Below are 12,470 nucleotides of genomic sequence, written 5' to 3'. Positions count from 1 at the left end.
AAGAATAATGTTTTGAGTCTAAAAAGGCTCCAGCGACTATAAAACATATCTATATATTTAATTGAGAGAAACTCATATACTTACATATGTAATATTAGGATTTTTTTTTTCGTAATTCTAATATATCACAATCACCCTTTATGCACTATCACGATCTCATTAAGTATATAAAGAGAAGTTAGTTGGTCTATGGTTTGCGATGTAGTTCACGATCTCATATACTTACTAGATGCCAATAAATGTTACCGGCGGTATCGTGGGCTGCTTTGCGATGCCGTGGTGTAGAATTTGTCATGGTAGGACCAGCCAGGCTGCGGTGGTACAAATTGACTCTGGATGTAGTTCAAGAACTAATGTTCATAACCTAATGATTATTTTCTGATACAAAAAATTTCTTAGTTTTGACACCAAACTTGAGTTCAATCTCCATAATCAATATATTCAAGCATGAGTCAAGATATCAAGCATAGACTCATTTTCTGTTCCATTAGATCTCATCTTGGAAAATGAATTTCATAATCGATTTCTGCATGAAAATTGCATGTGATTAATTTGAATAATTAAGGTGCATGCACCATCGATTTCTAATATGTTTTCCGATCCGATCGTTTCTAATATGTTCTCTGCATTGTGGAGCTTTCAAGTGCCTCTTTGAAGGAGAGATGGGTGAGTTCTCAATTTGGTTAGGTCTATTGTTGGGCAGTAGATTGAGATTTGGGAGGTAGGCATCTTTGATTTTATAAGAGTTTGAGGATCATCTAGGGTTAAGGGTCTTATGGGGTTTTGTAGATTAATGCAACAGCTAAAAATAAGGGTCTTATGGGGAGATCTAATTCAAATTATCCCTCAAGTTTTAATCAGAATAATCCTTACATTTAGACATATTTTTTCTATATGTTTCAATTGCATATCAAAAGAAATTTGAACTACTTCAAACACAACATAAGACACCATCATTTAAGAAATCATAATATTTATAGGCTTATTTTTTAAATGATAATTGACAAATACATCACGACATGTGACACTTTGCAAACAAGTTGCATTGCGAGGCTTTCAAGTGCCTCATCGATGGAGAGATGAGTAGGGTCTTGATTTGGTTAGGTCTATTGTGGGGCATTAGATTGAGATTTGGGAGGTAGAAAAGATCCCTGAGCATATTCTATCTTGTAGGGTTTGAGGATCATCTAGGGTTTAAGGGTCTTCCTGGGTTTTGTAGACCAAGGCAACACCTAAAAGCTAGACTCCTAAACCTAAGATAATTGAACATACTTCCTAATTTGCTTTGACTTAATTTGAATGATAATAACAAGTGCAATTATAATTTTCTAGTATAAATAGGACCTTTTTAATGCAAAATACATAGATCATAAAATATCTCAAAAACATTTTTTTAACTTGATGGTTAAAATTTAAATTTAATTTATATGTAACACAATCTTGAATTGTGTATTAATTTTATTATAGGAATAGTGGATTTTTATCTTATATCCACTTTTCATGTATAATTTACAAATTTGATGTGTTTGTATATATCGTGTTATTAGCAACTATGGGTCGACAATATTAAAATTATATAGAATCAAATATAAAATTTTAATAACATTATTAAGTTAAAAGAACTTTTTATAACATTAATTAAATAAGTTTTAATACAACAATAAAAAGTCTAACAGTGTTTTATAGTGAACTTTGTAACATTTTTAACTCAAAAACTTTCTATAATATTAATCAAAACAAATCTTAACATGATAAAAAAATTATAAAAAATTAAAAATCATATCTTCTTATTAGCATCATCTACTATAACTATGAATGCAAATTTAATCTAGAATTGGATTTTATCTATCAACATGATTTCTATATGATCAAGGGCACAAGAATGAAGGAATCTAAGTAAGAAAAGCATGGGAATAAAGCATACTTGAAAATTTTGTATTGGCAAAAGACTTATTTATAATGTATCCCTGGTTAAATCAATGCTACAATTGTTATCCCATGACTAGTTTAAAAAGCCAAAAGATTCAACTCACCCCATCACAAAAATAATAAATAAATAAATTATAATGATCTTTATTCATATTCAAATTTCATCAAATTACCTATTGCAAATATAAAAAATCACGAGAAGGTATAAACTTGTAATCATAATTACAATTTTTTTTTTAAAACCAAGAGATGAAAAAAAAAAGATAACAATTTAGAAATTAAACCTAATTTAATGCATTTAAAAATATTAAAATTCATTTAAATAAGTTTTTATCTTCACAAAAATATATTTTTTTGGAATTTGGAATTTTTTATATTTTTATAAAGCCCCCAACCCCGGATGTTCCAACCGAGATTCCTTCAGTTCATGATATTTTCATATATGTAAAATTCATAGCTATTCATGCATGCATGTTGAACCCAGTGACCATTTTCTTATGGGGACCATGAACTGACAACGCCAGCCGCGACGCGGTGTCGTGGGGCTGCTGGCGATGCCGTGTTGGTTAGGACCAGCCAGGCTGTGATGGTACAAATTGACTCCTATTTCTTGATATATATATTGAATATCAAGCAAATTAGATTCATCCTTTAAACCCTTGTTTGAAAATGAATTTTATTATTGTTATCCTAGTTTAATGTTAATTTCTCGATCTCCATGATTTTAGTCTTACTATTATCTGTTAACTTCGCTCCAATCATCGAATGGTTAGTAAGGAATCGTGACCTAATTTTATTTAGTCACCTTTCTCCATCAAGTTTTGGCAATCTTCCACAAAGTTTGTCCAACTTTTTTTAGGTTGAATAGTATGCAAATGCAAATTAATTACCTCTGTCCCACCTAAAAGGGACAAATATAACGACGTAACAATGAATTGATCCATGTTTTAGATAGGGTATGAAGAATTTTCAAAGCCTTTGATCTTTTTTCATGCATCCAACCCCACATGCAATCCAATTGATCCAAAGAAGATAAACATAAGTGATAAGACAAGATAAATATCATACACATGTTCTTTGATTGACAATGCCGTATATAGAAAAAACTTTTCCATATATAACAAGTTTCTAAGTTCCAAGTTATGTAATATTATTTTTCATGTAACCGGATAAGCATATATGTTTGAATCAAGACGTTGATCTCTTTGTTCGTTTAGAGTTTGTTAAACTAATTCATACTTACAAAGTGTCGGCTTAAAAGTTTTATGTATGGGCTATACCAAATGATACACGAAATGACGATGAAATTGCATATGCCCATTGCATGTATCCTCCATCCAAGAAGAGTTGTTTTTAGGTTCACCTAAGTAAATATAATAAATAACTACATTCATGTTTAATCCAAATTCATCAAATGAATTATTTTCGAGTTTTTAATATGCCTAAACAATTATTTTCCTAAGTTGCATCAAATAATTATTTTTAGGTTTTAAGTCTGCCTCGACAACTATATATTATTTCATGCCTAAACAATATGATAAATAACCAAAGCATCATACACATGCTTGATTTAAAAGGAGTTATTTTTAGGTTTTAAGCATGGTAGTAAGAAGAATGAAAATGAAATTGCATCAATGGTCGATCCAAAGACAATGATTTAATTTTTGAATTTTAACTATGCCTTGATCGGCAAATGTTATTTGCATGCTTCACCTAAATACTATGATAAATGGCGATGGATTACATCTATGCTCGACCTAGAAAAATGTAATTATTTTCCCATGGGGGATAAAAAATGTTTAGAATTAATTAATTAATCTTCAAATCAAATGATGATCACTAGATTATAAATCCAAAACCATGCCGCTAACAATAATGGCCAAAGAGCAAGTTTGTAAAAATCATAATATCTTCTTCTTGAGCTCTCCTTTCTACCCTATAAATACCCCACTCCCAAGTCCATCTTCACATCACTCATTCTCCCTTCTTCCTTCCACAATAACCTCTCCCAAAAATGGCAGCCAAGCTGTAACAAGAATAAAGAGATTGGCTTCAAATTGGATACTTTTCTCATTAACAGAATGTAGTATATATATACACATGTTTGATCTAATCTTCTCCTAAATTATAGCTACAGAATCAGAAATATGAGACTAATTATGCTCCTATACAATCAGCTAATTATGTCAAGATAATCATACCATAACTAACATATAATTTCCTTAATACTCCCCCTCAAGTTGGAGAGTGCAAATCAAGAACTCCCAACTTGGTGCACAAAAATTCGAACTGCTCCATGCCAAGTGCCTTTGTAAAAACGTCCGCCAACTGCATCTTTGTAGAAACATAACACGGACGAATTACCCCAGCTTGAAGTTTTTCTCGAACTATATGACAATCAATCTCAATGTGTTTAGTACGTTCGTGAAAAACTGGGTTAGCCGCAATATATAAAGCTGCTTGATTATCACAAAACAATGGTGCTGGTTTGTCCAATTCAACCTTCAAATCTTTAAGTATGTACCTCAACCAAGTCAATTCCAGGCAAGTATTCGCCATTGCTCTGTACTCTGCTTCTGCTGATGAACGTGAAACATTCGTTTGTTTTTTTGATTTCCAAGAGATGAGTGATGATCCGAGGAAAACACAATAACCAGAAACGGAACGTCTTGACATACGACATCCTCCCCAATCTGAATCGCAAAATGCGCTGAGTGTTAAATTATTTTCAGATGGAAGAAAAAGACCTTGACCTGGTGATCCTTTAATATATCGGAGGACCCGTAATGCTGCTTCCCAGTGCGGCTTCTGAGGTGTGTTCATGAATTGACTTAGTGTACGTACTGAATACACTATGTCAGGCCTGGTTACAGTCAAGTATATTAATCTGCCAACCAGTCTCCGATACCTACTTGGATCATGAAGTAACTCGCCATCTTCATCAGTCAATTTCAAGTTTTGCTCCATCGGAAATTTTTCGGGCTTCGCTCCTGTCAATCCTGTGTCTTGCAAAATATCTAATGCATATTTTCTTTGAGACATAAAGATTCCCTTTTTAGAGCGAGAGAATTCTATACCCAAAAAATATTTCAATTCACCGAGGTCTTTAATAAAAAAACGCTTGAGCAGATGAGTCTTGAGCATCTTGATTTCATGCAAATCATTACCAGTCAACAGGATATCATCAACATAAATGAGAATAGCAGTGAACTTGTTACCTTGGGATTTAGTAAAAAGTGAATAATCTGCTTTGGACTGTATGTAACCCGCAGACTTAACAGTAGCTGTAAAAGTTGAGAACCAATTGCGTGATGCCTGTTTCAAACCGTAAATAGATTTGCGAAGCCGACATACCAGATTCTCCCCCTGTCGGCGAAGACCAGGAGGTGGAGTCATATAAACCTCTTCTTGTAAATTGCCATGAAGGAATGCGTTGTGCACATCAAGCTGATGGATGTACCAATTTCTGGAAGCTGCGACAGTCAGCAAACAGCGAAGAGTGGTGAGTTTGGCAGTTGGAGAAAAGGTTTCCTGATAGTCGATACCGGCGACCTGTGTGTAGCCCTTGGCAACCAAACGGGCTTTATTGCGTTCAATGGTCCCATCAGAATGGTATTTGATCTTGTACACCCAACGGCAGCCAATGGGTTTGTGTCCCGGAGGAAGAGGGACCATCTCCCAAGTGTTGTTTCGTTCTAGAGCCTGAAGTTCGGTGGACATGGCTTGGCGCCAACGTGGATCACAGTCAGCTTGTTCAAAGGATGAAGGTTCGGTTTGGGCTGTCAAAAGAGCTAAAAAAGAACGGTGATGGGGTGAAAAACGAAAAAAGGAAAGGTGAGAAGAGAGGGGATACCTTGTACCTTGACGAGAACTTGATTGCGTGGAAGAATGATTAAGCTGGGCAGACATGGCATAGTCGTGGTGCCAGGCAGGAGGCTGAATATGACGAGTGGAACGTCGAAGAGGGGGTTCATGGGTGGGGGAAGGGGCTGACGTGGTGGAGGGTACTGAGGGCACGGAAGGTGGGGAAGAAAGCGAAGAAGGAGATGGAGAAGAAGGTAAGGGTGACGCAACTGATTCTGGGGATAAAGGTTCGGGAACATCAGTATTAGAGGAAGGTGGAGATGATACAGGATTGTGATGCGACAAGGGAGGAGTGGAACTTGGAGAAAAACGAGGAATAGATATCGGCTGAGGTGTGGAATCGAAAGAAATGGGAAGCGGTAAAGGAAGAGAAGGTGAATGTTGTTGAGATTGAGAAGAACTAGAATGGAAAGGAAAAATATTTTCCCGAAAGAATATATCTCGGCTGACTGATATTTTTTGTGTTTGCAAATCGAGTACTTTATAGCCTTTTTTTCCATGTGGATACCCCAAAAAAACACAAATAGATGCCCGAGGGTCAAATTTCTGTTTGGGGTGAACATTGGTTACATAGCATTCACAACCAAAAACTCGCAAATGTGTGAGTGAAGGAGGCCGATTATATAAGACCTCGAATGGTGATTTGTTTGAGAGCAATGGAGTCGGAATGCGGTTTATCAGATAAACGGCTGTTAAAACACATTCCCCCCAAAACTCAAGTGGGACATTTGATTGAAACATGAGAGAACGGGCAACATTTAAAATGTGTCGATGTTTGCGTTCTACAACTCCGTTTTGTTGCGGAGTGTAAATGCAAGAGGTTTGAAGTTCGATTCCTTTATTTTGAAGAAAGATGCGAAGAGGAATAAATTCTGTGCCATTATCCATTCTTACCGTTTGAACATCTGTGTGGAATTGAGTTTTGACGAATTGCACAAAATTAGTTAACAAAGATTGTGTTTCTGACTTATGATGCATAAGGAAAATCCATGTGCAACGAGAAAAATCGTCAACAATTGTAAGGAAATAACGCGAACCAGTATGTGCAGGAATTTTGTGAGGACCCCAGACATCACAATGTAAAAGAGAAAAAGGAAATTTTGTAGTTATTGAACTTTTGGGAAAGGGCAAGCGTGTCTGCTTAGCCTGTGGGCAAATTGGACAATGATTTCCTAATTCTTTATGAATATCTGGAAGCAAATGTGATAATAATTTAAAACGAGAAAAAGAGGGATGACCCAGGCGTAAATGCCATAAGTCAGACGGTTGAGAAACATGAAAGACAACCGATTTATTTGTTGATGGATGCATGTAGTATAGACCACCACGCTGTTTACCCGAGCCAATCATCTTCCCCGAAACCAAGTCCTGCAAAATACAATAGTCAGGAAAGAATATGATGCAGCAATTCTGATCTTTTGCGAGTTTGCTAGCCGAAATTAAATTCAAGTTAAAGGATGGGACACATAAAACATCTTTAAGGGTCAATTGGGAATAAAAAATAACGGTGCCAGTGTGTGTTATTGGTGATGCTGCACCATTTGGTAAATTAACAGTTGTGACATTAGAAAGTTTGAGATCAGTGAAAAGAGACATGTGGGAAACGATGTGATCCGTGGCACCTGTATCCAAAATCCAAGAACTTGTACTACTAGAATTAACAGACACAAGAGTTGATGGAATCAAACCTGCAACATTTGCATATGCGTCAATATTACCGGAATTACTGTGATTTAATGCACGAATTGCTTGAGCCAACTGTTGTATTTGTTCTGTAGTGAACCCCTGGACTGTACTAGAAGAAGTCGAATCAGACATTTCCTGGGATTCTGTCGCGTTTGCTGAGGGCTGATTCCCACGACCAAAAGGACGTTGTCCTCGGAATTGTCCCGTTTTGTTATTGCTCCCATTTTTCAGTCGGCATCTATCCTCCGTGTGACCTCTTTTATCACAGAACTTACAGTGAAATTTAAGAGTCCGACATTCATCTATGGTATGTCCGGATCTGTTACAATGGTCACACATTTTCTGTCTTGGATTACCTCCTTTTCCCGGGACTGCGGCAGCTATTGAGAAATTCTCGGTTGGCTCAGAAGAAACTTGTCGTTGCATCTCTTCCTGGATAATTAAAGAGTATGCTTGACGGACATTGGGCAATGGCGGCATCATCAAAATATTGGATCTCACTGCCTTATATGACTCATTCAAACCCATTAGAAATTGCATAAGACGGTCTTCCTCCCTTTGCTCGAGATGTGCTTGCCGTTGGTTGCAGGTCAGCGGGGAACGGTATGTCTCAAGCTCGTCCCATAAGGCTTTGATCTTTGTAAAATATGCAGCTACTGTCATCGTTCCTTGCGACATGGTGGCGATTGATTTCTGTATTTGAAAAACCGCTGGAGCATTCTTTTGAGAAAACTGGTCGCGTAAATCAACCCACACTTCGCGTGCTATTTTAGCATGGATAATTCCTTCAGCAATGTCCGATTCAACAGCATGAGTTAGCCAAGAAAGTATCATGCTGTTGCATTGATTCCACTGTTCAAACATAAAGGGTTCATCTTCCTGCGATGGTTCTTCAACTGTCCCGTTGACGAAGCCGATCTTCTTCTTGGCAGTAAGGGCATGAATAACTGCTTTGCTCCATGATTGATAGTTGACCCCATTTAATTTGATGGGCACCAAAACATGGCCTGGTTGATCTGAATGATGAATATAGAGGGGATGTGAAGGATCGATGGTCTTGTTTTCTGATCTAGAAGCCTTCTGACTGCCAGCCATGGTGGTTTGTTGTTCTGGCTCTGATACCATAACAAGAATAAAGAGATTGGCTTCAAATTGGATACTTTTCTCATTAACAGAATGTAGTATATATATACACATGTTTGATCTAATCTTCTCCTAAATTATAGCTACAGAATCAGAAATATGAGACTAATTATGCTCCTATACAATCAGCTAATTATGTCAAGATAATCATACCATAACTAACATATAATTTCCTTAATAAGCTGCTAACAATCCTTCTTGTTGGAGTCCTTTTGGCAGCCTTGCAGGGCTCCACAGTGGCTCAGAACTGTGGGTGTGCCTCAGGCCTATGCTGCAATAAGTTCGGCTACTGTGGAACCGGCAATGCCTACTGCGGCGACGGTTGCCAAGCAGGTCCTTGTTACTCAAGTGGTGGTTCTTCCGGTGGTGTCTCCGTTGCTGATGTTGTGACACAGGCGTTTTTCAATGGGATTATTAATCAAGCTGCCGGGAATTGCGAAGGGAAGCATTTCTACACCCGTGCAGCGTTTCTTAGTGCCTTGAATTCGTATCCTGGGTTTGGCAAGGATGGTTCCGCTGATCAGTCTAAGCGCGAGATTGCTGCTTTCTTCGCCCATGTCACACATGAGACCGGACGTGAGATCTTCATTCTTTTTTAATGTTTATAAAACCTTAAATTCCAACTATTTGAAATATACTGCTTTTTTTTTTTTAAAAAAAAAACTATTATAAGAAGTTAGTTTTTTTTTGAACAAATTCTCAAAACCCTATTTTCAATATTTTAATATTCGTATGTGTTTTTAAAGTTCAAACCCGATGTAAAACTGTTTTTGAGAATAGTTTCCAATCAAATATTTGAGATCCAATTGTTCGAATTTTATACGTATATTCCTCCTATTAGCAATTTAGTTAGACATGACTACGGTGGAGGTCAAATCATATGCTATCATATCTTATATCCGTTGCATCTTAACTTGAATTTGACTCGATTCACATATATGTTGCTTGAAATTAATATTATTAATTTGTACATGCAGACTTTTGTTACATAAATGAAATAAATGGTGCCTCTCCGAACTATTGTGATAGTAGTAATACCCAAAATCCATGCGTGGCTGGGCAGAAGTACTATGGCCGTGGACCACTTCAGATATCATGGAACTACAATTATGGTCCTGCTGGAAAAAGTATTGGGTTCAACGGCTTGAGCAATCCTGGAATTGTTGCAACCAACGCAGATATTTCGTTCAAGACCGCGTTATGGTTTTGGATGAACAATGTTCACTCTGTTGTAAACCAAGGCTTTGGTGCTACAATTCAAGCCATTGATGGTGCTATTGAATGTAATGGTGGTAGCCCGTCCTCGGTTGATGCACGTGTCCAGTATTACAAAAACTACTGCAGTCAATTTGGTGTTTCACCAGGTGATTACCTGTTAAGATATTATGTTATATTCTAGGAAAGTCGTTGCTCTTGTTTAGGATTGTTTCCTAAACTCACGGCATTGTTTAGGATTGTTTCCTAAATTCACGATTTTCCCTTAATTAGGTTTGCTTGATGTACTATATATTGTTTAGGATTGTTTCCTAAACTCACGGTTTTCCCTTAATTAGGTTTGCTTGATGTACTATATATTTACATGGATGAATATCAATTAGGGTTAAGCTTTGACCCTTTAATCACACTTTACATGGTATCAGAGCACTGACATGCACACACAATAAAACAATGGCCGGCGACGATGAACAACCACCATTGCCGCCACCTAAAAGGGAGATGAATTCACCTTTTTTTCTCGGCACAGGAGACCGACCAGGCTACTTCATCACTCCCACTCGCTTACGCAGCGACAATTACGATGATTGGGCTTCCGATATTCAGTTGGCATTGGAGGCACGCCGCAAGTTCGAATTTTTGGAAGACACTATCACCGGACCACAACCTCCATATACCCAATCTGATTGGAACACCGTCAATGCAATGTTGGTTTCTTGGATTACAAACACAATCGATCCCGAGGTAAAGAGTACCCTATCTAAATTTCGTGATGCAAAACGCTTATGGGACATGTCCAGTTGGTAGCTACCATGTATTACTTGGATTGATCAGTTAGGTACATAAGGGGACCAAAATTTCCTTAGTGGATGATGAAAAAACCATTGATTCAAATGATATCATGAATGATAAACCGGGTTATGATGGAAATAAATTTTCTTTATGATTGTGTGAAAATGACTGCGTATGGTTAACCTCCTTACCTCTTGGAGGAATGGTCCTGGAAGTTAAATCTAGAAATCTACAGTTTCGATTGTTTAGACAACGACTTTCCTAGAATATATCATAATATCTCAACATAACCTCACTTGCTAGGGTAGACAACAATGTACAAACCCTAGCTAAGTTATGTATCGAAGACAATAAGTGAGCTATGAGAAAAATGAGAGATATGTGGTATGTATGTAGTCTTTGAAAGTAGCTTTAAGAACATGACCATGATTTATGTCCTGAAATCATATGGTTGTAATGTTCTTCTATCAATGAATAAAAGCTTTAGATTATTCATTTGTATAGTTTATTAGCATAAAAAGCTTGGGATTTCTATGATAAATACTAACAAATTAAATTAAAAAAACAAAAAAAGGAAAAAAGGAGAGCTCTACCTCCATAAGAACAAGACAATGAAAAGATAAGAAAAGACATGGTGGTATGGCTAGTAATGTAAATTGAAATAAGTGCTCTCATGCTTAAGGATGACAACAGGGTGGGTTCGGGACGGGTCGCCCCCATCCCAACCCAGCTCCATTTATTCAAAATAATTTTCATCCCCATCTCATTTAAAAAATTAAATGGAACGGGTATGATAAATTCCTATACCTGTTCCGCCCCTTTTAACTTTTTTTTTGAATTTAATTTTTTTTAAATTACTTTTAAACTTTTTAATTACATTAAAATAAATATATTTTATAAATAATTAAATTATTATTTTTTTATAACTTATTTTATTAAAAATATTTTATTATTATTTATATATTAAAAATAGTAAAATAAAAACTAAATTAAATTAATTTTAAAATTTAAATTAAATTAATTTTATATATAATCGGGACGAGGTAGGGTAATACTCGAACCCAATCTGGGTTTTAAGAAAAATTCTCAAATCCATTCAAAACCTGTTTATTAAAATTGAACTCTGTCCCATTATGGGTGGGACGGGGTTGTTATCCGAAAAAACCCGATCCATTGCCATTCTTACATGCCATACACTCACTCACGTGGGTGTCATTGCACATGGGGCATTGCGTTGTGGGTTAATAAATAGGGTGGGAGTGGTGTCTTTAATGATTTATAAGGGAAGTTGGGAGGAAAATGTGAGAGGTGAGAGTGGGTTGGGTAGTGGATGTGGAAGGTGGTGTTTGGTAGACTTAAGGGTCAAACTTGGCTACAAGATGTAATATATGATAGTTGCAAAAAAAGAAAAAAAGAAAAAAAAAAGTACAAGTGAGATTGATTCTATATATTTTTAGAAATATAAAAATTTCGCAATTCTTTTAAATTAATACATTATTATATTAAAGAGAATTTTTATATAGTTTTACTACCTAATGAAAAAAATCAATTAATTAAGATAAAAATGAATTAAATATATTACATATAATATTTATCACAATTTAATTTAATAAATTTTAGAGAGTACAAAACACATTTTTTTTAATCTTTATTAATCATTTTGATAGGAAGGAGAATGGAAAATTTAAGATTTTTCGTAACTTAATATTGTTGAAGATGAATTTTATTTTTGTGGTGAAGAAAATATAAACAAGTTGAAAGTCTCATTGCATTAAGGTAACAATCTTTTGTTTATTTTATACAAATAAAAATATGTCAAGAAAATCATTATGTCAATTATT

At 35.9% G+C, this 12,470-nt stretch overlaps 1 long non-coding RNA gene across 1 annotated transcript; it reads right to left on the bottom strand.

Annotated features, from left to right (window-relative positions):
* Positions 1 to 9,601: 9,601 nt before the first annotated feature.
* LOC132253710 (uncharacterized) lies at positions 9,602 to 11,150 on the bottom strand. The gene is made up of 2 exons (XR_009465595.1): positions 10,921 to 11,150; positions 9,602 to 9,994 (listed from the first exon to the last, which is right to left on the bottom strand). It is a non-coding gene; the product is annotated as an uncharacterized LOC132253710 (long non-coding RNA).
* Between the last annotated feature and the right edge of the window lie 1,320 nt (positions 11,151 to 12,470).

Source organism: Vitis vinifera, chromosome 5, assembly GCF_030704535.1.
Source record: "Vitis vinifera cultivar Pinot Noir 40024 chromosome 5, ASM3070453v1".
In the NCBI taxonomy this organism is placed as follows: Eukaryota; Viridiplantae; Streptophyta; class Magnoliopsida; order Vitales; family Vitaceae; genus Vitis; species Vitis vinifera.
This window is presented reverse-complemented; position numbering and strand designations above follow the sequence as displayed.